Raw genomic sequence first — 26,657 nt, 5'->3', positions numbered from 1 at the left:
TGAATTAATAGGTCGATGCCTTGTGGAGACTCCTGTGGCTAGTGCTTAGGCGATATAATGACCATTGTTTATAGAGTTTGGAAGGCAACTTTGCAAAATAAAGTCCGATAAGTGGTCTGAAGATATAGGGACTGGGTCAAGCCATCTTCCAACCACAAGGGGACTGAGAAATGGAAGAAACATTGAGAAAGCAGATGGAAGCAAATGTCAAAAGAGAGGCCAGGCTATTATGACACCATTTATACTATAGAATCATGTTGTAGTATCTTTAGGCTCTTGATCCAATCTAAAACTTTACTCTTCAAATGTTCATTTATGTATTTTGATTGATGCAGCTTAAGATAGATCTTATGCCATCGGCAAAAGAACAACTCCTATTAGACACTGCAGTTCCCTTGACTTAATGAATCATTCTTCAGTACTGGAGCTGAGGAATTCTGAATCTTTAACCAGGGCCCCAAGTGCTTCTCCTGCAAAACCAGTGTTATGGACTGAATTGTGCCCCATTACCCACCCCCCCCACCAAACCCAGGACCTATGTTGAAGCCCTAACACCCAGTCCCTCAGGATGTGACTGTATTTGGAGATAGGGTCTTGAAAGAAGTTATTAGGTTAAAATTAGTCATTAGGATGGGCCTTAATCCAATGTGATTGGTGTCTTTATGAGAAGAGGAGATGAGGACACATACACACAGGGAAGGAAGACCATATGAAGACAGAGGGAGAAGGTGGTCATCTACAAGCCAAAGAGAGAGGGTGCAGAAGAAATCAACCCTAACAATATCTTGACCTAGACCTGGAAAAAGTAAATTTCTGTTTTTTTAGGCCACCCAATCTTTGGTCTTTGTTATGACAGCCCTAGGAAATACTTGTAAACAGCTTTGGGAAACATCAATTCTAGGATTCCTCATCCTATGCTAACATCTGCTTTGCAAACTTCCAGGCCAGCAATCCCGCAGCCTTTGTTTGAATCTCCCTGCAAAGAGGATCCACAAAATCCCAGCATGGCCCAGTCCAAATTGGACAGCTCGACAGCTCGACAGCTCTCTGTGTAAAAATCTTCTTTACTTTATGCTGAAATTTATGTTATCATAATTAAGGTTTGTAATGATAACACTGAGACACTCTAAGAATCTTAAAGTGGTTTCAGAATAGTCAAAGAAAACATTTGGCTCACTGAAATTCCAATGTTATATATTCTCTTTACGGTATAATATTTGATATGAATATTCTAGACTTTAGGACATTTGACAAGTATTATTTGGTTATAAGTAACACTTTCAATTTACTGCTCACTCTGGATAAAAGGTGATTTATCACCATTTCTAAAGCAGGATGAGATTAAAATATTATGTGTGAAGTTTTCCTCCCCTAGGGATTTTGAACTTCTGAAATGCAATCACCAAATGATGATAAAATCTCAATACGTTTAGCTTCACAGTCTCTTTTGAGGTCAGATCTTTTCGTTTGAGAAGAAACATTCCTTGCATACAGATTTCTATCTTCACATCACATGCTGCCTATTCCTATAAACTTAGAGGTAACACTCCTGTTAGGAAGTCATATTTTTACTGTTTTATTTAAAACAGTTCTAGTGACTCTTTTACTGAAACGATGATTCTTTCGGACAGATACTGTCCTGTGGAGGTGTAGAAACTGATTACCTGTAAAATTGACCCCCAAAGCCTCTCCATTTTAGAGAGGTTATTTTTCATTTTAAAGCAGACACTGACAGGCTAAAATTTAATAAAGTTCCTTTCACTTCAGCTGACTCTATTAAAACTCATATTAATAGTGATAACAAAATAAGAACAACAATAATAACTAACATTTATTGACTGCCTACTGTGATTGCAGTAGGGGGCTTCAAATGTATTGTCTCATTTAATATAATTACCCATTGATGAAGGTTTATTTACTACATGCATTTTATAGAGGAAACTCAGAGAAGTTTAATAACTCAAAATCACACACTTCAGTAAGGAGCAGAACCAAGTTTCTCTCTTTCCTTTTTTTTTTAGGGGGGGTGGGAGGGGAAGAGGGAGCAGAGGGAGAGGGAGAGAGAGAGAATCTTAAACAGGTTCCATGCCCGGCATGGATCCTGGCACGGGGCTCGATCTCACAACCCTGAGATCATGACCTGAGCCAAAATCAAGAGTCAGACGCTTAACTAACTGAGGCCACCCAGATGCCCCCCCGCCCCAAATTTCTTTTTTTTTTCTTTTGAATTTTTGTGTTTGAATATCGTTGACACACAATGTTAGTTTTAGGAGTAGTGATTCAACTTCCTTTATCTTATGTTATGCTCATGACAGGTGTAGCTACCATCTGTCACCATACAATGCTATTATCATATTATTGACTATATGTCCTATGCTGTGCCTTTTATTCCCGACTTACTTATTCCATAATTGGAAGCCTGCATCTCTCCCTCTCTTTCACCTGTTTTGCCCACCTCCCCGTCCCCTCTCCCTCTGACAGCCATCAGTTTGCAAACCCAAGTTTCTTACCAAGTTTGATTTGGCTTTAAAATCCTGCTCTCAATTACTGCGTTCATTCCATAAGGAGAAAACATAGTCTGAGGAAAGAAAAAAATCATCCTCTAGGCAACATCTGTAAAACAGGGATATTAACACCTGCCTCTTGAGATTATGGTAAAGATTAAATATAAATGTAATTTATCTTAGTATCTGGCCATAGTTCTTGGCAGACATTTCTTAAGTGCTTTATAAATGTCAATTTCCTCTCTTTCAGGAATTTTTATGATGTATTTCCAGGACACGAAACTGGGTCTCACCAGAAAACCTGTAACAAGTAGAAGGCACAGTTGCTCTTGCCTTCCTAGAGTTTGTATCCAAATGTAAATTCCAAAAGATGGTGATATGAGAAGGTACAAAATAATCTATTTTAATGAGTGCTTAGGGTGGGCATTTTGTAGCCAGGCTCTACTGGATTTGCATTCTGTCTCCACCATTTCTTTCCACCATTTGTAAGTTCTTGGGCCAGTTACTTTCCCTTTCAACGTCCTTATCCATAGAATGAGGATCTACTTCATGGGGTTGACATGAGGATTTTTAATAGCTATTCCTCATTAGTGTTAATTTGTACCAAGGAGGGTTGTGAGAAATTTGATTATTATATCTCATTCAATTCTCACAATGACTTGATGAAATGTGTATTAGTTCACCATTCTCAAGTTGAGGTAACCAAGACACAAGAAAGTAAATATTTGACAAATGTCACATGGCCAGTAAGTGGTGCAACTGGGATAACGCTCCAGGCAGGGTGGCTAGATGACCCGGTCTCTTCACACACTACACAACACCGACCTACAGATTATAAACAATGTATGTGAAGTTCCACAAATATTTAATGCAAAAAAGGAATATTTATTATATTATCAATGTGTAAAAATAAAAACACCCTAATTAAAAAGTTTTTCCTTGAGCTGAAAGGAGAGAATAAAAGTTTGTCCAATTTGTGAGGATAATAATGCGTTAAGTACACTAAACAACATTACGCTCTATTTTTATTGCCTAAAAGAGAGAAAGCCCCAAGTATATGAAATTGATGACATTTCCAGACTCTTTAGATTTTTGCTTCTTCATGTCATTTCAAAAGATGACTTCTAATGTGATGACTTTTCCCATTAGCCCTGGGCCACTCAGCTTGCTTCCTCTAACAAAGGTTCACAGATAAATCATGTGTGGCTGACATGATTTCCTTGAAGTTCTCTGTGGTCTAATCTGCCTTGATGTGGTTCCTTTCATGGTTTCATACGGCACTTGTGGTACATGAGTGAGTATAAGGCCAACAGGGTCATATTACATCCATTTGTTTTCTCTTCAAAATGAAGATTGTGTTTAAATGAAAAATTGTGTTCTGGGCACAAATTATTTCCCTTTGAAGCTCTATCTCCTAACATGACATTTAAAGATTTTGTGGAGAGAAATAATTTGTATTTTTACATATTTTCCATGTTAATTTTGTCCTTCAATTTACAGTGAAGAAGGAGAAATTCAGACCATCCTCCTTTCTTCAATATAAAGACAGGTTTGATTCAGAGAGGCTTGTAGTTTTTATATTGAAAATAAGACATTAAAAAAAGAAACTGAAGAAGACACAAATAAATTGAAACCTATTCTGTGCTCATGGATTAAAAGAATTAGTATCATTAAAATGCCTGTGCTATCCCAGGCAATATACAGATATAATGCGATCTTTATTGAAATTCCAATGGCATTTCACAGAAATAGAACAAACAGTCCTAAAATTTGTATGGAACTATAAAACACTCCAAATAGCTGAAACAATCTTAAAAAGAACAAAGTTGGAGACTTCACACTCCCTGACTCCAAATTATATTACAAAGCTATAGTAAATAAAACAGTGTCATATTAGCATAAAAAGAGACACATAGATAAATGGGATATAATAAAGAGCCCAGAAATAATTCCAAGCATATATGGCCAACTAATTTATAACAAAGGAGCCAAGAATATGCAATGGGAAAAGACAGTCTCAATAAATGGTGTTGGGAAAATTAGACAGCCACATGCAAAAGATGAAACTGGACCACTATCTTACACCACACACAAAAATTAATTCAAAATGGCTTAAACACTTGAATGGAAGGCCTGAAACCAAAGAACTCCTACAAGAAAACACAGGTGGCAAGCTCCCTGCCATAGGTCTTGGCAATAGGATTTTTTGAATCCCACACCAAAAGCAAAGCAACAAAAGCAAAAAATAAACAATTGGGGCTACATCAAACTAAGAAGCTTCTGCACAGCAAAGGAAACAATCAACAAAATGAAGAGGCAACTTACTGAATGAGAGAAAATATGTGCAAATCATGTATCTGATAAGGAGCTAAGCTCCAAAATATATAAAGAACTCGTACAGCTCAACAGCAAAAACAAACTGTGATTTAAAAATGGGCACACCTGAATAGACACTTTTCCAACAGGTACATGAAAAGATGCTCTACATCATTAATTTTCAAGGAAATGCAAATCAAAGCCACAATGAGATATCTCTCACACGTGTGAGATGGTTATTAGAATGACTATTGTCAAAAAGATACAAATAACAAGTGTGGGTGAGAAGGTGGAGGGAAAGGGAATCCTTGTGCACTGTTGATGTGTATAAATTGGTGCAGCCACTGTGGAAAACAGTATGGAGGTTCCTCAAAAAATCAAAAATAGAACTCTGTATGATTCAGCAATTACATTTCTGGATATTTATCTGAAGGAAACTAAAATACTAATTCAAAAAGGTATATGCACCCCCATGTTCATTGGAGCATTATTTATAATAGCCAAGTTATGGAAACAACCTAACATCCATCAGTGGATGAATGGATAAAGAAATTGTGGGGTGTGTATGTGTTTGTGTGTGTGTGTGTGTGTGTATGAATATATTATTTGGCCTTAAAAAAGAATGAAATCGGGGGCATTATGCTAAGTGAAATAAGTCATAAAGAGAAAGACAAATACTATATGATCTCTGTTATATGTGGTTCTCTCATATTAAAAAAAAAACAACAATTTCATGGATATGATGAACAAGTCTATGCTTGCCAGAGACAAAGTGTAAGGACTGGAGAAAATGGGTGAAGTGTTTTGGGGTTTTTTTAGCTATAATAAATTGAATTTTAAAAAACTTATTCAAGAAAATATTGGCATATTGACATATGGGCATATTGAAAAGTGGGCATTTGTTGAAGCTACATCTCTGGACAGCAAAATTAAAGCAATTAGTCTCAGAAACTAATCATTGATGAGACCTCTGTACTTTCTCAAGCTCAAAACTGGGAAATTAATTGGGGAAATTAAAAGGGCTGGGGATACAGTCTGACACAGTTTGTTTCTCCTCAAAAACTGGTAGTGTTCTTTTACCATATAACGAGAGCCAGGCCACATATCCTACTTTCCTTTTTGCCTTGACTTCCAAGAAATTCAGAAGTACAATTTTGACTCAACTTTGGGATCTTGCATTAAGCCCATATCTTCTACTGTCAAGTTTCAACCTTCCCTTCATCCATTTATCTTTATCCTTATTACTTGACTTTCTCTATATTGTCTTCTGTTTATAGTTTTTTTTTTCTTGTTTCCAGGCATCATGATGTGTACTGTTTTAGGTTTTGCAAATTATTTTGAGTTCTTGAAGAGACTGTATAATCACACAGGTCTGGATTAAAGTTGCCTGGGTCTAGATTTTGACTCTGCCACTCAAAAGCTGTGGCATCTCAAGCCAACAACTGAATCTGTCATTCATTTTTCTCACCTATAGAATGCATCATAATGGTACCCACCTCCAGGGATATTGTGAGGATTAAAAGAGCTAACATGTGTTATGTGTTTTAGAAGAGAGTCTGACACATAGTCAGTTCTCAGTGAGTGTTAGCTATGGAAGCCACAGAGGGACAGACCTGCTCTGGGGGGAATGGGAAATATGCAAATAAGGATAAAATACTTTGTAAAGCTAGTAAGATGTTTAACTACGTTAACTTTAAAAAAAAAATTAATCACTGACCACCCTGAAAGCAAGATGTGATCCTAACATTCACCAACTGCAATAGCAAATAGAGAAATTTCAAACAATGTAAAAGTCACCATCAATAAAGGCATTCCATAAACTGCCAGAAACCAGATCTGAAATGTTTGGGTTTCCCTATAAATAAAGGAATCAGACGAACATATGTTTTGTAACTTTACTTTCACTTAGCTCCTTTCTGAAAATATTTCTTACAGTTTTGAGCCTAGTAATCCTAAAATTACTACCTAATAAAGAGATTAATCCTACCCACTTAAGAGATCTAACACCAAAAAAATCAGAATCCCATTTCCTAATTTTTCCTCTCGCCTCCTTTCTTTCTTGCTTCCCTGCCACTAAGATGTCTGTGATGTCCCTTAAAGAAGTAGGGAAGAGAAAAATAGAGCTCACATTTGTTGATTCCCTCTGCATGAGCCAACCAGGTCCTGTGCTAGAAGCTCTAAAAAGCATCTTCGGGCTGCAGGCAGGTGCCTGTCCTCCCACTTACATCGCAGATTCAGGGGAGTTGAATGGAATTCCCAACATCCTACATTTAATGAGTTGCAGAGTTGGATCCAAACCTGGGTCTATTAAAAAAAAAGTACATCTTCTAAGTTTCTTAAAATTTTCATTGAACTATAACTTTAATTAACCTTTCAGATAGAGGTTGGGGTAATAAGCATTTTAGCATGTCTACATCTGTCTTTATTTTGCCATTCACATGAATGGTAGTTGGTCTAGGCATAAAATTCAAGACTCATAATCTTTTCTCAGCATTTTGAAGATGTTGTTTATATGTTTTCTTGAACCAGTTTTTAAAATGAGTCTCTTACCAGTCTTTCTTGTTCCTTTGTAAGTTAACTGTTTTTCTCTCCGGAAGCTTTTAGAATTTCTCCTTATACATGTGTCCTAAAGTTCTACTTAGAATACACTGACATGGGGCGCCTGCGTGGCTCAGTTGGTTAAGCGACTGCCTTCGGCTCAGGTCATGATCCTGGAGTCCCAGGATCAAGTCCCACATCGGGCTCCCTGCTCAGTGGGGAGTCTGCTTCTCCCTCGGACCCTCTTCCCTCTCGTGCTCTCTATCTCTCATTCTCTCTCTCTCAAATAAAATAAAGAAAGAAAGAAAGAAAGAAAGAAAGAATACACTGACATGTGGCTCTTTTTTCTCACTCTCCAGAAACAGTTCCCCAAGCAGCCCTATGTTTCTCTCAGAGACAGGATGAGGTACACTCCTCCCTCCCCTTTATATTTTCTACTTGAAAATTAAAGTGAAATTTACATAACATAAAAGTCACCACTTTCAAATGTACAATTCAGTGTTATTTACTGTGGTCACTGTATCATGCATCCACAATTTCTAGTTCCAGACATTTCCGTCACTGCCAAATAAAACCCAATACTCATTAAGCAGTCAGCCCCTATTCTCGAGTTTGATGTACATATTTCTGTAATGAAGTAATATACTTATGGCACTTAAAAATAAAAGAAGCTACTAGGATTGTAGTCATTTATGAGAGTCATATTTTGATATGATATTTAAACAGGTTACTGATCTGTGAGAGGAGAGCACAGTAGTATTAAAACAATAGCATGGTGTCTTACTTCATTCAGGATGCTGGAACAAAAATACCATAACCATTTATTTTTCACAGTGCTGGAGCCTGGGAAGTCCAAGATGATGGTACTGGTAGAGATGGTGTCAGTTGGGGACTCTCTTCCTCATAGATGCATCTTTTTTTTTTACAAGTACTTTCTTTAAAATTTAAATTCAAATAATTAACATATAGTGATTTATTAGTTTCAGAGGTAGAATTCAGTGACTCATCAGTCTTATATCATGCCCAGTTCTCATTATATCACGTGCCCTCCTTAATGCACATCCCCCAGCTACCCCATCCCCCACCTCTCTCCCCTCCAGCAACCTTCAGTTTGTTTCCTATGATTAAGAGTCTCTCCTGGTTTGTCTCCCTCTCTAATTTCATCTTGTTTTATTTTTCCTTCCCTTCCCCTATGATCCTCTGTTTTGTTTCTTAAATTCCACATATGAGTGAGATTGTATGATAATTATCTTTCTCTCATTGACTTATTTTGCTTAGCATAATCCCCTCTAGTTCCATCCCCATCATTGCAAATGGCAAGATCATTTTTTTGATGGCTGAGTAGTATTCCATTGTGTGTGTGTGTGTGTGTGTGTGTGTGTGTATACCACATCTTCTTTATCCATTAATCTGTCAATGGACATCTTTATCCATTCATCTGTTGATGGACATCTGGGCTCTTTCCGCAGTTTGGCTATTGAGGACATTGCTGCTATAAACATTGGGGTATAGGTGCTCCTTCAGATCACTACATTTGTATCTTTGGGGTAGATACCTAGTAGTGCAATTGCTGGGTCATAGGGTACCTCTATTTTCAACTTTTCCTGCCACTTTGCTGAATTCCTGTATGAGTTCTAGTAATTTTGGGTGGAGTCTTGGGTTTTCCATATAGAGTATCATGTCATCTGCGAAGAGTGAGAGTTTGACTTCCTCTTTGATGATCCACATGCCTTTTATTTCTTTTTGTTGTCTGATTGCTGAAGCTAGGACTTCTCATACTATGTTGAGCAAAAGTGGTAATAATGGACATCCCTGTCATGTTCCTGACCTTAGGGGAAAAGCTCTTAGTTTTTCCCCACTGAGAATGATATTTACTGTGGGCTTTTCATATATGGCTTTTATGATACTGAGATATGTTCCCTCTATCCTTACACTGTGAAGAGTTTTAATCAAGAAAGAATGCTATACTTTGTCAAATGCTTTTTCTGCATCTATTGAGAGGATCATATGGTTCTTGTCCTTTCATTTATTAATGTAATGAAACACATTGATTTGTGGATGTTGAACCACCCTTGCAGGCCAGGAATAAATCCATTTGGTCATGGTGAATAATCCTTTTAATGTACTGTTGGATCTTATTGACTAATATTTTGGTGAGAATTTTTGCATCCATGTTCATCAGGGATATTGGTCTGTAATTCTTTTTAAGTGAGGTCTTTGTATGCTTCGGGGATCAAGGTAATGTTGACCTCTTAGAAAGAGTTTGGAAGTTTTCCTTCTATTTTCTATTTTTTGAAACAGCTTCATGAGAATAAGTATTCTTTCTTTCTTCCTTCCTTCCTTCCTTCCTTCCATCCATCTTTCTTTCTTTCTTTCTTTCTTTCTTTCTTTCTTTCTTTCTTTCTTTCTTTCTTTCTTTCTTTCTTTCTTTCTTTCTTTCTTTCTTTCTTTCTTTCTTCTTTCTTTCTTTCTTCTTTCTTTCTTTCTTCCTTCTTTCTTTCTTTCTTTCTTTCTTTCTTTCTTTCTTTCTTTCTTTCTTTCTTTCTTTCTTTCTTTCTTTCTTTCTTTCTTTCTTTCTTTCTTTCTTTCTTTCTTTCTTTCTTTTTCTTTTCTTTCTTTCTTTCTTTGACAGAGAGAGAGAGATAGCACAGGCAGGGGGAGCAGGATAGGGAGAAGCAGGCTTCCCGCCGAGCAGGGAGCCCGATGCAGGGCTCAATCCCAGGACCCTGGGATCATGCCCTGAGCCAGAGGCAGAGGCTTAACCGACTAAGCCACCCAGGTGCCCCAGTATTAATTCTTAAAATGTTTGGTAGCATTCCCCTGGAAAGCCATCCAGCCCTAGACTCTTGTTTGTTGGGAGATTTTCTATTACTGCTTCAATTTCCTTCCCGGTTATGGGTCTGTTCAGGTTTTCTATTTCTTCCTGTTTCACTTTTGGTAGTTTATACATCTCTAGGAATACAACCATTTCTTCCAGATTGCCTAAGTTGTTGGCATATAGTTGCTGATAATATGTTCTTATAATTGTTTGTATTTCTTTGGTGTTGGTTGTGATCTCTCCTCTTTCATTCATAATTTTATTTATTTGGGTCCTTTCTCTTTTCTTTTTGGTACATCTGGCCAGGGGTTTATTGATCTTATTCTTTCAAAGAACCAACTCCTAGTTTTATTGATCTATTCTACTGTTCTTTTAGTTTCTATTTCATTGATTTCTGCTCTGATCTTTATTAATTCTCTTCTCTTGCTGGGTTAGGCTTTACTTTCTCCAGCTCCTATAGGTGAAACATTAGGTTGTGTATTTGAGAACTTCCTTGTTTTTTGAGAATGCTTGTATTCTTATATGCTTCCCTCTTAGGACCACCTTTGCTGCATCCCAAAGGTTTTGAACTGTTGTACTTTCATTTTCATTTGTTTCCATGAATTTTTAAAAATCTTCTTTAATTTCCTGGTTGACCCATTCATTCTTTAGTAGGATGCTCTTTAACCTCCACGTATATGAGTTCTTTCCAAATTTCCTGTTGTGACTGAGTTCTAGTTTCAAAGCATTGTGGTCTGAAAATATGCAGGGAATGATCCCAATCTTTTGGTACTGGTTGAGACCTGATTTGTGGCCCAGTATGGGATCTATTCTGGAGAATGTTCTATGTGCACTTGAGAAGAATGTGTATTCTGTTGCTTTAGGATGGAATGTTCTGAAATGTCTGTGATGTCTATCAGGTCCAGTGTCATTCAAAGCCCTTGTTTCCTTGTTGATCTTCTGCTTAGATGATCTGTCCATTGCAGTGAGTGGGGTGTTCAAGTACCCTACGATTATTGTATTATTACCAATGTGTTTCCTTAATTTTGTTATTAATTGATTTATATAATTGGCTGCTCCCATGTTAGGGGCATAAATATTTATAATTGTTAGATCTTCTTGTTGGATAGACATTTTAATTATGATACAGTGTCCTTCCTCATCTCTTATTACAGTCTTTGGTTTAAAATCTAAATTGTCCAGGGGCATCTGGGTGGCTTAGTCCCTAAGGGTCTGCCTTCGGCTCAGGTCATGATCCCAGGGTCGTGGGATCAAGTCCCACATCCGGTTCCCTGCTCAGCAAGAAGCCTACTTCTCCTCTCCCACTCCCCTTGCTTGTGTTCCCTCTCTCTCTGTGTCTCTTTCTGTCAAATAAATAAATAAAATCTTAAAAAAATAATAAAAAATAAAATAAAATCTAAACTGTCTGATACAAGGATTGCTACCCCAGCTGTCTTCTGATGTCCAATAGCATGATAAATGCTCTTCTACCCCCTCACTTTCAATCTGGGGGTGTCTTTGCATCTAAAATGAGTCTCTTGCAGATAGCATATCAATGGGTCTTGCTTTTTTATCCAATCTGCTAGCCTGTGTTTTTTGATTGGGCCACTTAGCCCATTTACATTCAGAGTAACTATTGAAAGATATGAATTTAGTGCCACTGTATTACCTGTAAAGTTACTGTTTCTTTATATTGTCTCTGCTCCTTTCTGGTCTATATTACTTTGGGCTCTCTCTTCACTTAAAGGATCACCTTTAATATTTCTTGCAGGCTGGTTTAGAGATCACAGTTCTTTTAGTTTCTGTTTGTCCTGGAAGCTTTTTATCTCTCCTGTTTTGAATGACAGCCTGTTGGATAAAGTATTCTTAGCTGCATATTTTTCTCATTTAGCACCCTGAATATATCATGCCAGTCCTTTCTGACCTGCCAGGTTTCTGTGGATAGGTCTGTTGTCAGTCTAATGTTTCTACCCTTGTATGTTACAAACCTCTTGTCTTGAGCTGCTTTCAGGATTTTCTCTTTGCCTCTGAGATCTGCAAGTTTCACTACTAAATGTCGAGGTGTTGCCCTATTTTTATTGATTTTGAGGGGGTTCTCTGTGCCTCCTGGACTTGAATGTAGAAGGCATCTTTTCACCATCTTTACATGGTGGAAGGAGTAAGAGAGCTTTCTTGGACCTCTTTTTTTAAGAGCACTAATCCCTTATAAAATGCTCTGCCCTCTACTCCCAAAGCTACAACATGTTAATATTATCATCTTGGGGGTTATGATTTCAGCATATGAATTGGAGAGAAGATATAAACATTCAATTCAACATTCTTCAAAACCATCATTTAAATGAAAAGACAAGCCATGAGCTGAAAGAAAATGTTGACAATACTATAGCTGGTGAAGGATTGGCATCTAGAATATATAAAGACCACTTCCAACTCAATTGTAAGTTTACAAATCCAGATTTTTTTAAGAGTAAAATATTTGGCCAAACACATCATAAAAAGAAAGAAATTTGAATGGTTAATAGGCATATGAAAAGAGGTTCAACATCATTAGTCATCAGATAAATGCAAATAAAACTGCTACTTGAATGAGATGTCCTTACTAAGCACTAGAACAGCTAAAATCAAAACTACTGATGGCACCAAGTGGTGGCAAGAATTTGAAGCAATAGTAACTCTATACAATCTTGGTGAAAATGTAAAATCAAACAGCTGCTTTAGAAGACAGTCTAGCCATGTCTTATAAAGTTAAATATGCACTTATTATATGGCCCAACAATTGCATTTCTAGGTGTTTACCTAAGAGAGATGAAACCATGACCACACAATGACTTTTACATAAATTTTCACAGCAGCATTTTTCAGAACAATAGAAAAACTAGAAATAACCCACATATCTAATAGCTAGTGAGAAGATAAATATTGCAGTAAGTACATACTATGGAATCTTACACAGAAATAAACAAAAGCAAGCTACTGATACATATACAAAATAACAATGATGAATCTCAAAACAATTATGCTGAATGAAAGAAGCCAGATATGAAAGAGTATCTACTTTGTAAGTATCTACTTATATTGAAGCAAAATAATCCCTCATGACAGAAAACAGATAAATGGTTGCCTGGGGCCAGGGTAGAGATTGACTGAGCTCAGGCACAATGAAACTTTCTTCCATGACATATTTGTTCTATATCTTGATTTTGATAGTGATTACATGAATGTAGATATTTATCAAAACTCATTCAACTGTCCACTAAAATGTATTCATCTTGTTGTATGCAAATTATACCTCGATAGAGCTGATTCAAATAAAAACAACAGTGTGGGAACAAATAAAAATGCAAATGGTTATCTTGGAAGACATAGAAGGTTTTAGGGGGAAAAATGCTTTTATGTATTGTTTGACAGACTAACATGTGTTTTATAAGTATTCAACTAGTTCTGTGGCTCCTGAGATGATAAATAAGAATAAGAACTGTCTTGGGAGAATACAAGTAAAATGTCCTGAAAACTGGAAATTTGTGAGTTTGCTGTCTGAGAACATCTTTAATTTTCTGAGTTGATAAAATGCAAAAGTCCTCCAACATTTGAAAAGTTTTGACATACATTGACTTAGTATAATTATCTTAGTACAGCTTCCTTTGATAAAATTGATGTTTTGTGATTTCCCTTGAAATATCTGAATTATGAAGCCAGAAATTAAAGTTACATTAAAATATACATTTGAATGGGAAAAGTAATGGACTGTGTTCCATCCTTGGCACTATGCTATCCAGATATATGAACTTGAAATGAGTGGCCTCCATGCAACATCTTGTTTAATTTATAAAATCAAAGTATGTATTAAATTGCTAGGTCCCTCCAGTTCTTAAATCCCTCTACTAATTGCCCTAACTAGAGAACAGGATTTTATGTTTGGCTCTGGAAGGATTTGTGGAACCATAAGAGGGCAGCATTCCATTTACACAATTTCTTACACAATTTTCTGTAAGTGCTCAGTATACTAAAAATACAGGACTTTGACAACAAAAGGTAATCGATGAAAGACTGATTCTCTCACAATGAGAGGGATTCCAATTTTTTCAATCAGTGCTCCAGTTGTTAGTCATGTTATTTGCCTTATAAGCCCATTGTCTGACAAGGACAGAAGGCCATGGAAGCTTGCTGAGATCAGGTTTCAATAACAAATTCAGGGTTTAGAGAACAAAATTCTCTCTTCTCTTTCTTCTGTTTGCAACACTGGTTCATTATCTCCTGGTCACTCATTTCAAGCTGGGGGTTGGAATGTCCCCTTTTCTCTCTCCTTGGCATTCAGTTTATCCTTCTATATAATGCTGAAGTACCTTCTCATTCTCTTAGGAAATCACCTCCATCTTCCATAGTTATAGGAAAAGAATGTTTAATAGTTGGGAAAGGAAGGTATAAGTACTGGGAAATTGAGGAAACTTTACTAATTACCGGCTGTGTCTGTGCCCAAAGGACAATCTGTCACCTTGTTGGCTTCCTTGGATATCTGAAAAAATGCATTTGACTTGCTTCAGATCACTATCTTCATTACACTCATTAGAGTGTATGGTGTCGCAGAGTAATGGAATGAATACAAACAAACAGACAACACAATGAATCACACAACTTTTATTTGAAATGGAGAAACTTGCTTGGGCAAAATAATCCTTGAGATGACACAGCAGAATTTACAATTTGGGGGAATCTAGAAATGCTATGTACTTTTACACCTTGCTACAAGACCAGAGCAAAGTCATGCCTAAAAATGAAAGAAAAAAAAAAAGTCATTTGATTACAAATGCTTTTCTAATTATACTCTGACTCCATTTTAATGTGTAAAATCTATTTTGATGTAGTGTTAGGATGTTAATAAAATGTAAATTGCTTTTATCCTGACCTTCTGTTTTATTGTTTCTCCTCAGCTTTTATTACAGAATTGTTATTGCTATGGAAATGTTAACTTCCTGTTTGTATTTCTGGAACCTGAAGGGCATGGAAGTTGGCCAGTTTAGGCTTTATTAGGTAGCTACAGAGAGAAAAATGTCTGCAGCGTTTTTGTTTTGTTTTGCTGCAGTTCACTAAATGAAAATTCATCCATTAAAAGTAAACTTTGTGGTCAATGCCACAGAAATGTCTCCCTTTTCTCCGAGTAACAAACCATAAACCTTCAGCTTATTTAGGTTAATTCTGAAGATCTGCAATTGCTGCATCTAAACAAATATGAACTTGAATCTAACCATTTTCAAAATGTACATGTCTCTCTGGAATACCAGATAACAGCAGTAGATGAGATTGGATGACTTTTCCAGATGTATTTGCTCATGGCTGCCTCCCATTGGAGGAAGATTACAGTGAAGAGTTGAGTCCTTGGCTTTTGAGCTCATAAACTTGATTCTGGGAGGTTACCTAAATTTTAGCTCTGATACTACCTTATAAACAGGAATGTTCCTTTACTAATTACTAAGGGAGATACTGAGAACAACAAGAATGAACAACTAGGCCTCCATTCGGACTCTTTCCTCAGAACAAGGCAATTACAAAACTGAATTAGTGATAGAAAGCTGTTTGATGAGACAGCAGTAAAGGGAACTGAATGTCCTTGAAGGAATCCTCATCTTAATTAAAGGAAGATACACTTCTCTCTAGTGATCAGAACATAGTATGCTGGTTTACTCTTTTGGATGATTACAGGATAATTATTGGAAAAAAATTTGTACTTTCTTTTTTCTCCTTCTGTAGTGCTTACATTTGTCCTAACAAACTTCCCCTTTATGTCACCAAATAGGTCATCTTATGTATATTGTATTAACAAAATAGATTGTCTTTGTTCCATGGATCCTTAATTTTAATGGTGAAAACAGACATTTAAATGTGATACATAATATTTTATGTGGTTAAAAAACAATATTGAGAATAAAAATAAAGAAGGAAAAGGAGACAGAGAGCAATGAAAGATTACTGTTTTAAGTAGCATGGTTTAGAAAGTCCTCTCTAAAAACATGACATCGAAACAAAAGACTGATTTAAGTGAAGGGCAGGTCATACATGTGTCTGGGGTAAGAGGGCTCCAGACAGAGTAATTTACAATATAAAGGCCCCCAAATGAGACAGGGCTGTGTGGGTTTGAGGAACAAGAAGGGAGTCAGGACATCTGGACAAGAGAGAATTCAGGGGGAGTGGTTTAAGATGAGATGTGGTTGGGACAAAGTCATGATGAAGAATTGGGGGTCTATTATGAGTTAAATACGAAACATCTAGAAGGTTTGGAAGAGAGATATGACATGACTTGATTCATGCCTTAAAGGGTCTCTCTGACCACTGTTAAAAGAACAAACTAAAAGAATGTAGTAGACAACTTCTTAGATGACACTGAATGATTTTTGCCTTCTTCATGCTCTTGTATAATCCCCTCCCCTTGAGTGTGGGCAGGATCTGTGACTTGTATTAACCAATATAATATGGTAAATATTATGGGAAAGCTGCTTCTAGATTATATTATATTAGATAAAATTGTAAGTTCCATCTGGCTAGCACACACTCTATTGCTTTCTTGACTTACACACTTTGATGAAGCAGGAAACCATGTTGGACAAGCCCATGTGGCAAAGGAGGGTAGATGAGGGTGGCCTCTGGCCAGCAACCACCAAGAACTGAGACCCTCTGTCCAACAGCCCCTGAGGAACTGAACCTTATCTATAATCACCTGAGCTTTTCCCAGTCATATCTTCAGATGAAATCTTTGCCCTGATCACACCTTGACTGCAGTTTTGTTGGATTCCTTGAAACGGGGGACCCAGATAAGCTATGTCCAGACTCTTGACCCACAGAAACTATTAGATAATAAATGTATGTGGTTTTAAGCTAGTAAATACTGTGGTGATTTATTATCTACCAACAGATAACTAATATAGGAGATAAAGATAGAAGCTGGGAGAAGAGTTAGGTGAGAGGCAATAAACTGGGATCAAACAGTTAGCAATTGCTACTACTGAAATGTTTAAACCCAGGAGATCTGACTCCATTGTTCTCACTACATTATTGTAATGGACTGAATGCTTGTGTCTCCCCCATCCCCAAATTCCTATGTGGAAGCCTTAACCCCAAATATGGTGTTAGGAGATAAAGCCTTTGGGAGGTAATTGGGCTCAGATGAAGCCATGAAGGTGGACCTTCTACGATGAGATTAATGCCCTTATAAGAAGAGGAAAAGACCCCAGAGCTTGTTCTCTCTGCCATGAAAGTCACAGCAAGAGAGTGACCATCTGCAATTCAGGAAGGGAGACATCACCAGAACTCAACCCTGATGGCACCAGCTTGGACTTCCGGTGTCCAGAACTGTGTGAAATAAATTCCACCCAGTCTATGGTATTTTGTTATGGCAGCCCAAACAGACTAAAACAATTATATTCTACTACTTCTGAAGTTCAGCTAGGCAGTTTTTTTGAGATTAAGTTCTATTAAAAATTACTGCATCATCAAAAACTAATGATGTAATGTATGGTGATTAACATAACAATAAAAAATTATTTTAAAAAAATTACTGCATCCACATCACCAGATCCCAACACTTTTTTGTAGTTAGGAGAAACTAAATTAAAACTGCTACTTAGGATACCCTTAAAAGAGAAAAAGCATCCTAAAAGGGCACTGTGCAATTGACGACTTTGGTTTCGTAATGGGTAAAGAAACTGATATTGACAGTCATTATCTACTTAGGGTACATTTTCCTAATACTATTTGGAGCTATCTATTGTGTCATTCAAGTTCCTATCGGGAAATTAGGCTAAATTGAGGAAGGTTTAGTAAGGCATTATTTAACTTAATGTGCAGCACCCTGAGATTTTTACCTCTCCTAGGCTCCCTAAAATGAGGAGATGGCATGATTAATGGAATTCAGAAGAAGAGAGTCTTCCCTTGAGGCAAGCTGTGACCTTCAGTAGAGAAACCCAACCATTATAATATGCAGAGAGCCATGGTGCTTTCTATAAGCTCTGAGAGATAATAAGATCAAAAGTACTTAGTTACACCTGCTTTAAGAGGAAAAAAGGAAAAGGCACAAACATATTGAGAGTTTGCTGTGCCTCAAGCATTACTAAATGCTTAACATATATTAACTCACTTAATTCTTTGAACACCAGCTGTAAAACTGATGTTAATATTACTATTTTATAGGTAAGAAAACTGAGGCTCAGAGACATAAAATAATTTGTTCTAGATCACACATCTTGTAAGCAGCAAGGCCTGGATTCATACAGAAGCAATGTGAATCTCAATCCAATGTATTGTGTTTGTTTTTTCCTCCACATCATCAATCCTACCTAAAGCTACACCAAGAATACAGAAAAATTGTAGATCTCTTTTCAGAGTTCGCCTGGGCATGAAGAAGAAGCTGATCCCCATCTGCCTCTCCTTCTTGGTGAGGTCTCACAAAGAAACCCTGGAGGCAGCAGAGCAGAGCACTCTGCTAGGTAGCTGCTGGGGCTGTGGCATCTTTGCCTAGCCCAGGTTCCTCACTGCTGGACTCAATACGAAAGGGTGTTCTGCTTTGAGCTTCAAAGTCCAGCACCACCACACTCCTTCTCATGTGGGAGCAGGCAAAAGTACAACATGGATCTCTGCCTTCCCACCTGAATGCAATGAAGCCCCACGCCCCAGAGCTTAGGCCTTCTGCCAGGAACCCATAAGGATTATCCTATGCTTCACCAAATGCCATTTATTTCCAAAAAGGGAGTGGAGTAAATCGCTTTTGATCTGTTACTTCTCAGCTTCTTCAGAAAGCTATGCTAAGACTCTAGTTCAGGTGGGTCTAACATACCCAGAGTGGATGGATGGCAGATCAGGATGGTAAACATTTGGTTTTATTTTGGTCTGGTGGGGTAGCAGGGGCTAGGCAGAATGTGAATTCATATGAATGAACTAGGCTGGAGTTCTCTAAAGGACGGCCATTTTGCTAAGTGCAGTAGTGATGTGTTGGGTCAGGGAACTCAGAGCAGAAGCATGGGTAAGCAGGATGGCACCTTTAGGTGTGCCCAGAACCAATACCAACCAGGTTACCTACATTGTACACATCAGATCTTAGTCGGGGATAAGTATTATTTGCCCTTATGTCCTTGTATGAAGAGTTCTGGTCAGCCCAATTTCATGGCTTTTCTTCTCCCACAGGGATGTGAAATTTTCTAATTGCTTTCCCCAGTTTTAGAATGGTAGTGGGATCAGCACAATTGAGAAGTTCATGGATTTAGGGACTCTATCTGTCCCTCACCATGGAATTCACCATGTATGGCATTTAGAAGGTCATCTGGGGCGCCTGGGTGGCTCAGTTGGTTAGGCGACTGCCTTCGGCTCAGGTCATGATCCTGAAGTCCTGTGATCGAGTCCCACATCAGGCTCCCTGCTCAGCGGGGAGTCTGCTTCTCCCTCTGACCTTCTTTCCTCTCGTGCTCTCTATCTCTCATTCTCTCTCTCAAATAAATAAATAAAATCTTTAAAAAAAAATAGGTCATCAGTAAACTTTTGTTAAACGAGTAAACTAATCACCTGTGTGATTTCACCTCTCATCCAAACTGACGGGTTACTGTGTTAAGTACCTTACATTCAGTTCCAGACCAGCCTATGCTGTAGATATAAATAACTGCCAAACATATCAGTGGTTTAAAACAACAAAGATTTATTTCAGATGAATGGGGGGCTCAGCACTACACCACCCTCACTTTAGGACCCCGGTGGATGGAGAGGCTACCATGTGGAATACTGATGTTACTGAAGCAGACAACGAGAAGGTAAATGTAACAATAGCTCTTAAGGCTTCCTCCCAGAAGCAACACATGTTCATATTTCATTGGCCAAATTCAGTCACTTGCACTCCAAAAGGGGTGAGAAATTTCAATCCTAAACCCTACCTAAAAGGGGAAGAGAATGATAATATTTTGAATGTTTCTATGACTGTCATCCATGTGTTAGTTCATCTAAACCTCATTCAGTTAGAATGTAGACATTATTACTGGTCCCACTTTAGGGATCCCATTAAAAGATCTTGAGGCTTAGCATTATTAACGGAGTGGATCAAGGAAATCATACAGTGGAGCCTGAACTCAACTTGAGTCACTTGATTATTCTGTTGAATGTTGCTATCATCATAGTCTGGTAATTTCTGTAAGGGGAGACATAGTGAAGTCACAGGGGTGTCCAGGACCAGATTCTGTGCTTGAAATCATCATGCAAACCTCACAGACCTGAGCCCATGCAGGTAGTGCTTCTGCTCTCCAATCTATCCTTTCTCTCTACTGGAAGAACTTGCTATTCCTTGAACAGGGTGATAGCTACTTATTTAAGGCATCATACATCTGCCATCATCCTGCCCATGGTTATTTTTAAAAGCTAACCAACCAAGGCAAATGTCCTTATTTGTCTATTATAGATAATACTCATGGAAATTATTATGAAATTCATGTTTATAACAAAAATATTCTTTCCATAACAAATTTTAGTAGTTCAGACATCAGAAGATGGCAAATGCAGTCTGTGGCTCACATTTTTCTTTCCACGTAGACAGAGAAAAATATTTCCCATTTGCTGAGATTAGGATGTGGACTTAGTTTGTTGGGGACAAAACATCACTTGGCTAATGACCTGCAGGCTATGTCTGTGGAGTAAAATAATCTTGCTAAAAATAAATTGTTGGTCTAAAACACCATTACAAAACTTGGATGTGATCAGAGGACACTATCAATTGACTATTTAGGTAATTTCTAGAGTGGGCATAATAGCCAGAGGAACACTCTTGCCAACTTGCATAAATAGAGGAATTTATCATAAGGACCTGGGTGGTTCAAAAAATCAAAAGAAAAGCAAATTACCAAACCTCTGGGAGGACTGGAAACAGCACAGCTCTGGAGATCAGGTGAACCACTATCAGAATTCATCAGCTTCAAACATCTTTCTTCTGGGGGGGATCTCTGCACTGCACATTCTAATTCCCAGGGTCCTGGAGAAAGGTTCTGAAAGGCATGGTGTGGATTATATGCTTCCTGTTAATGGTGTCTGGCAGATGATAGCACCTCAACAAATTGTTGTTGAATCAGTGAATAAATGAATGACCAAGGTCTCTGGGCCTGCAGGAAATAACACCATCTTTAATTATCCAAGCCAGTAATTTCTGGATGTCATTTTATGGTACCTTAGGGTTTTATTCATGCCATTAAAAGGGACTCTGGCATTCTCAATGCTAATACAATTACTTAATTAAAATATGGGCTCAACATTTATAATACCACAAACCTGAAACAAAATCCTGCTTTGGATCTCAGGTTTTTAATGTTCTTTCTACGAAACAAAATGCCTTTATAATCATTCATGTTTTCACTTTTTTAGATCAGACCTACTATTTAACTTCCAGGCTGAGCCTTTGAGCAGGTTGAGATAATATCAGATGGCATTGTTTGAACAAATACTTTATGCCAGTCTATCAGCAAATACTTTATCAGTTTTCATCTTACATGTAATACATAACTTAAACCCAAAATTACTGCCAGTATCATTATTATACACAATTTAAGATGAGGGAATGAAGGCATAGAGTGACTACTTAATTTGATGCAGGTCACACAGCAGAGCAGAAATTTAAATCCCGGGAGTTGGTCTCTCAGCCATTGTCCTAATGTCAATTCCCAGGATGGCCATAGCAGTTCGGTGTCATGGTAATCAGATCCAAGAGCTGGTTATGCAAGATTCATTTTTCTATTTCTTCCATTTTTTTTCTTTTCCTTTCTTTTTGGAGGGTAAATTTATGATTTGAACAGACTGATGGTTTGAGCCAGACCTGTAAATCAGAATAATTCAAAGAATTGTTTCCAGATGTTTGCCAGGCCCAACCCGAGAGATACTGATTCAGTGTGCAAGTAGACACCTGTGTGGAGGTAAAAGGTCCCCATGTAACTCTAGCACAGACTCCTGAGGAAGAACCACTGCACTAGATACCGAAAGAAGTGCAGAAATTGCATCATTACGGTCAAGGACTTGGAGGAATCTAGGAAATCCAAGTGATGGCAGAAAGTTGATCAACAAAAAGCATACCACAACTCCCAAAAGATCGTGAATCCGGGCTAGATGGGAAGAAAAATTTATAACAAAAATGTGGTACCTGACTTGACATAACATAGCAAACACTAAGAAACATTTAAAGATGAGCCAAATGCCTGGGGTCCTGTGTGGCCCCTTTCCTTGTGTTAGGATATGCCTTTGCATACATGAGAGGCTAGGGTGGAGTCGAGCAAAAGAGTGGAACTCCAGATGAACAAAACAAAACAAAACAAAACACCAAAAGTATATTGTGGTTAGAGTTAAATAGCCTCAGTCATTTAAAAATGGAGCAATCTCATTCCAAGAAAGAGCAATGGGAAATAACCCCATAGCTTTTATTCATTTCTAATGCTTTCCAGTCTCCAGGCAAGCTCTCACTATTCTGCAAAAGGGTTAACAGACTTATAAAGAACTGCGAGAAGTCATTTCAAAGGATCAGTGCACTGACAGGCTTATACTAATTTTGAAGTCTATCTGTATGTTTTCATATGAATTATTTAAAGTAATTCACACTCGTTTAACACGATGACTCATGTCTTCTTTCGGTCTCTATGTAGTATTCTTGTTGTTGTTGTTGCTGTAGTCCGAAGACAACTTTTTGGCTTTCTGCTTTGTTTGCACTTGTGAGAAAGGCAAAGGAAGTTTTTAAAACCTGTTAATGTCTGCTTGTTTATATAGTCAATTTTTTTAAATGGACTAATTTCGTGCCCTCTTCTTCCTTGTTGTGAGTTTCCATGTGTAATCAGTAGACACTAAGTACTTTATTAGGATAGTACTGATTTTTTTTCCATAGCCCTGGAGCCATTTTACACTCTTTTTTTCATTAGGACCTTCACACATGGTATTTTCAGTAAATTTTATTTCTTGGGATCTGGTCTTTTTCCATTTAACTCAAGTTTTTCCCTGATTTGCTTTTAGATTATATAACTGTTGCCAAATTTGACATGGTTTTATAAAAACTACCACTACCTCTCCTGATGTGGAATTAATATTTTAGTTTATCCACCCAGGAGAAATATCAAGAGTACCCATTCAAGTGACAAAATTAAAAATTTTTTCATCCAGCCATGGACTGGAAAGAATAACTGATTTTACCGTTCACTTGCTTGACCTGACATTAATTTTCCATTCCCATGACAATCAACCCACAATCAACAAGTATCAGTTGAATGCCTACAATTCAGAAAGCAAAGGACTGTGCCAGGGCTTGAGCATGAGATCCATTAATATCTCCCCACTCCTTCTTTTCCTGTTTTGAAGATGGTGTTGGAAGCTGACCCAGCACCATTTGTCACCTCCCCACTTCCCACATACACCTCCTCCTAGCAGACAGAATCTGCCATCCAATATGGAGACTGCAGATGTCAGGTACATAATTTCCCAGCTTCTCTTATATTTGGTGCATGGACACGTGGCCCTCCATGGCCACTGGGACCTGAAGAGAACTCTACTGAGACTGGGGTGAGAAATAAGGCAAGAAGAACATAGTTCTTCTCTTTAATAAGAAGGATTTGGAGTACAGTTTTTCCTTTCAGCCTTTTTTGTACAGTTGTTTAAAATAATATGCCAAGTGATTTGGCAGCCATCTTGCAATCATGAGGGGGAAAAGCTTAAGAACCAAAACCAACATTCTGAGGACGACAGAGCAGAAAGTAGAAGAGCTTGAGTCTTCAATGACATTTTGAGCCATTGAATCTTCAATGACATTTTGAGCCATTGAACTAAACCTGGAATTACCCTGCCTCTGTATTTTATATCATGTGGAATAATGATTGCACTTCTTATCATATCCATCTTTAGTTGGGTAGTTTATTTTGCAACTGAAGGCTAATATATAAGGTAATTAGCCAACTGATATGCCTCCTTAATTATTATTCTTCCTTCAAAAAACTGAGACATTAATGCCTTCCCAACTTCCCTCCATAGCATCTTCGACAACCCCCAGGCAAGCATGCCCATTCTCATCTTCTGCCAGGTGGAACAAAGCAACTTTACTTTCAATTCCCATGTTACCCTGGCATACAGCCACTTATTGTCCTACAAACAGCTTAGGTTCTCAAATTTCCATCTCATCTAATAGCTTTCAAATCCAATGCAACAGTGTCTAGTTGATGTGACCACTTTCCCCATCTGTTGGTGGTAGGCAAGTTAAGTGCTTTTACTAAGAAGGGGACTTCATTCACACTGGGAAAGACAATGATAGTAGTTTAAAGTTCAGAAACAGAGGCAATTCTATGCTGCATTATATTGAAGTCATCAATGTATTAGTCTCCTCCTCAAGGTCATAAACCCCTTAAATGAATGGATTGTGCCTTTTCCCTTCCTTTCATCTCAATTCCTCCAGTGCCCTGTGGAGAGGTTAGCAGCCTAGCATAGTAGCTCCTCTGTTACTGTTTGTCAAAATGATAATTATAGAATTTAAACCTTAAAACTCAGTAACACTTTAGAGATCCTCTGATGTAAACTCTTACTCTTACAGGTAAAGGTACTGAAGTCTGGAGAGTTTACATAACTTCTCCAATAATAAAGTAAGAGCAAAGCTAGAACTACCACCAGGTCTTACTGTCTCTTAATCCAGTGCCCTCTGTATTCAACCAGAGGATGGATGTATTTGTAACCTAGGTGAACAGAAAGTATACCTGTCAAAATATAACTACAAGTGCATGCAGATACACTAAATGCCATCCACTGTTGCAAGAGGGGAGAAAATATTTTGGACTGGGATGGTCAAGATTGGCTATTATATATGTCAGGTAGCACAATAGTCTGGATTCTTGACTTTATTGCCTTCACCCTTCTGACATAAGCTTGGAGAGGGCCTCTCTGACTTTCCAATCTAAATTTAGAAAGCACCCCATTTTTTCTCTCCAAGCACCTTCTACATTTTCACTTCTCTCAACCCCCCACTTCACATTGCTCATTTATTTATATCTTTGTTTGTTTGTTTGTTTCATTTGAATCTCTTCCAGGAGGGTAAGGGCCATGTCTACTCTACTCCCCACTCTATATTCAGCACCTCACACAGCTATGGATACAGGGTAGACACTCAATATCTAATTGGTCATTAATTTATTCAACGACATTCCAGAAGATGGGAGTACAAAGATAAAAAAGGCAGACAAAACTCCCGCCCTCTTAGAGCTTATATTCTACTGGAGAAAGACAGAAAATGAGCAATATAACATAAGCACAATACTGCATATTTAAGGAATTTCAGATGGCATCAACATGATGATGCACTGTTTTGTTACTTTTATGTCTAAACAAAGAAGAATACATCACAAACTTTGCCCTGCTTGTTGATGTGTCGATGTATAATAAGTTCAGAGATATAAAAATATGAATGAAGGGGAATCTTAGAAATGATGAAATATAGTATATTGTACATTAGATGATGACAAGGGTTGCAGTGAAAAATAAAGTCATTTAGGATGTGTCGAGAGAGAGTTCCCTGAAGTGATACATGAATTAGGTTGGAATCAGATACACAGGGACAGTGGGATATCAGAGGAGCAAGTAGTCATAAAGAATTGATACATTAATTAAGAACCAACCTTGTATGTACACGGTAGGTAGTAACTTCCGTGGCAGATATATCTTAAACCCAGCCCTGGCAATCATTTGTTGTGTGGGCTTGAGTAAGTTTTTGAGTCTCGGTTCCTAATTTGGAAAATGGGTATTATAAAATGTGACATTTGAGATAATGTATGTAAAAGAACTTGAACTTCATGGATACTTAATAGATTATAGTTTTTCATACTTTTATCATTTTATTCAGTAACTCCTGAATTGAATTTTAGTTGATTTTCTGTTTGTTCGTTAGTTGTTTGTTTGTTTTAACTGTTGGACCCTCGCCTTGCCTTGCAGGGCTGGGCTTTCTCCCCTCTATTAACACTGTGTTTGTCTTTACACCTTCTGTTTCAACTTGTCCCTTATCTGTCTTCCCTACTAGATTATAAATTCTTTGAACATGTGAACCCCAGACAAAGGGAAAGTTTTCAATAAAGCCCTGGTGATGAATGCACTGGGCATCCATCCATCACTCAACAAAACTTCTTTTGAGTGCTAACTGGTGATAGTTTTGGAGGAGAATACTACTCCTTGGACTACATAGGAATATCCCATGGACTATATAGGTCAGTACTCATCTAGGGTTTTCCCCATCATACTAGTTAATCTCTACCAAAGGCAGTTACTCCTTTCAGTTTGATTTGGATGAGCCATTCCAGCAGTTCCTTCCCATGGTAAGCTGTTAACTTTATAAGGATCTAAAGAGATTGCAAATGTTTCTCAACATTTTTGTATGGGTGCCAGAATTTACATCCACCGCTGCTCCATGGGAGGCTTGCCTATTAGGTAATGCAAAACAACAGGGGGATGATTGGTTTCCCTGCGTCATTTAGACAAGTATGCCCTGG

This window comes from Zalophus californianus, chromosome 4 (genome assembly GCF_009762305.2).
Source record: "Zalophus californianus isolate mZalCal1 chromosome 4, mZalCal1.pri.v2, whole genome shotgun sequence".
In the NCBI taxonomy this organism is placed as follows: Eukaryota; Metazoa; Chordata; class Mammalia; order Carnivora; family Otariidae; genus Zalophus; species Zalophus californianus.
The sequence above is the reverse complement of the archived record's forward strand: the minus strand, read 5'-3'. Positions refer to the sequence as shown.